The following is a 2663-nucleotide window of genomic DNA, read 5'->3' on the forward strand; positions in this document are numbered from 1 at the left end:
ATATTAGCCCAGAAACTTAGAATACCCAAGATACATTTTGCAAAACACAAGAAAACCAAGAAGGAAGACCATCATGTGGATACTTCATTTCTCCTTAGAATAAGTTACAAAATACCCATGAAAGGATATAGATACAGAGACAAAAATTTAGAGCTAAGACAAAAGGATGGACTATCCAGAGACTACCCTATCTGGGGATCCATCCCATCATCAGCCACCAAACCCAGATACTAATGCACATGTCAGCAAGATTCTGCTGAAGGGACCCTGATATAGCAGGCTCTTGTGAGTCTATGCCAGTGCTTGACAAATACAGAAGTGGATGCTCACAGTCATGTATTGGATAGAACATAGGGCCCCCAGCTAGAGACCTGAAGGACCTGAAGGTACCCAAGGACCTGAAGGGGATGCAACCCTGTAGGTAGAACAACAGTATGAACTAACCAGTAACCCCTGAGATCGTGTCTCTAGCTGCATTTGTAGCAGAAGATGGCCTAATCGTCCATCACTGGGAAGAGAGGCCCCTTGGTCTTGCAAACTTTATATGACCCAGCACAAGGGAAGGCCAGGGCCAAGAAGTGGGAGTGGGTGTGTAGGGGAGCAGGGCTGGGGGAGGGGTATAGGGAACTTTTGGGATAGCATTTGAAATGTAAATAAAGAAAATAATAATAATAATAATAATAATAATAATAATAATAAAGGGAATAACAGAGAATGTCTAAGGAGTTCATAGTCTTATTATGCTTGTTTGAGACATTTTAATATGACAATATTTTAATTGATCTATTAAATAGAACAAGAAAAATTAATTATTTGTGAAGAAGTAATTTTATTGTAATAATACTTGCAAATTTACCCTAAATAAATCACTTCATACTTCTCAGTTATCATCGTTGAACACAGAAATGAAACTTGACAGGGGATGATTTGCCACAGAATGAAAACTTAAGAAAATCAGGACTTTCATTTAAAACTGCTTTCTAAAATAGCAGTTTGATTTCTTACATTGATACATTGGTTATGTTCAATCCACATTTTAGGATCACTGTATAGTTGTGCTCTGTGGTAGCTAGCTTAATCATAATATGTTAATTACTCTAAAAAGGTAATGCATTTATAATCATCAAGCATTATATAGTAAAATTTCAGGATATTTAAAAGAATCAGTGCATATGCACATTTAATTTTAATTCAAACACATAAATACCACCAGTTGAATTCCTTTCTCAAGGACATTTTGAAAGAATAAATGTTACATAGTAACTGTAAGTGGAGTGCAGTGTGTAACAAATGTGAGAAAAACATCCTGCTGTTATTTAGGACAGACTAGGAATAAAGGATGGCATTTGAATTAAAAAATAAACACCAGTAAACATTTTATACAAAGTATTCATGGAAAAGCTAAACTCTTATTGAAAAATGAGTGCACATTATAAACTACAAATCAGTATGTACTTAGTTTGTATATAAAGAAGTAGACACACATTGGATTCTGTTCAGTCAGCTAATTTAGAGTGACAGCAAACAGACACACATGTGATCAAAGTGGCTTTGGTCTACAAAGCACTTGACTTGCAAGAAGGAATACCTGACTTCATTAGCAGAATACCTTTAGGAAAGACTGGGTATGTAGTTGTAGTCCCAAAGTTGGTTAAAAAAAATAGATAGGCCCTTAGAGTTCATTGACTGGTCCATTTTGTCTAAGGGACATGCATCAAGCAGGTGAGAAATCCTGGTGGTATGGGGAGGGTTAGTTGGCGAAGTAGAAAGAACAATAGAGAAGGAGAGAGAGGGAGGAGGTCTAAGTAACACTAAGGAAGAAGGAGAAAAGCCATAAATAATTGCATTATCATACAATTATATTTATGTATAATTACATAATATATTTATATTAAATAAAGCTATGCCAGCCAAGTGTGGCGGTGCACACCTTTAATCTCAGTATTATGGAGGCAAAAGCAGGTGGATCTCCATGAGCTCTAAGCTTGCCTCATCTACAAAGCAAGTCCAGGACAGGTATGTGTATTTCACAGATCAGCCCTGTAGTGAAATAAAAAACTAGTAATAAAATAAAGTACAATTAAGTTATACTATTTTGGGTACTAATGATGCTAAGACCCATATACTCTCTAACAAAATTGCATAATCCCAGCACCAGGGTTGAGAAATCTCTTTTCAAGTAGTTGATTAGCTCCCCCAACGATAGAGGCTAATTCCATTGCCTTAGTTTGCCTCCAAGATCTTCAACTTAAGCTACTGTTATATTACTTATGACACCACATACTTCAAATACACTTATTTGAGGCACTGAAATGGATATGATTAATTGCCTTTACCCTGATGCCTAGAATTTGAGTATTGGAAGGTGCTAGCAAGTTGCCAAAGGAGAAAAGCAATTAATAGCACTTTCCAGCTATGATACCTATAAACCAGTACAATGACCAGCATAGCACTGAAGCTACAGTAGTAGAAATTATGTTTCATATCTTGTTGTCAAATCAACAGCTGTCCTATGGGATACAAGGCTTGGTCAAATGAGAAAAATCACGGATAGTATTGCAAACCTAGCATTACGTCATTTTTGGCTAGTGACGCAATGGAATTTAAAGAAGATCCTACCACTGCCACTTTCTGAAACCAGTATAATTCCTGATCATATTCCA

The 2663-nt window shown here is 36.4% G+C and overlaps 1 pseudogene; it reads right to left on the minus strand.

Moving 5' to 3' along the window:
- Positions 1 to 891, minus strand: part of LOC110322019 — a 5096-nt pseudogene extending 4205 nt beyond the window's left edge.
- Positions 892 to 2663: the final 1772 nt, after the last annotated feature.

Source organism: Mus pahari, chromosome 5, assembly GCF_900095145.1.
Source record: "Mus pahari chromosome 5, PAHARI_EIJ_v1.1, whole genome shotgun sequence".
Lineage (NCBI taxonomy): Eukaryota > Metazoa > Chordata > Mammalia > Rodentia > Muridae > Mus > Mus pahari.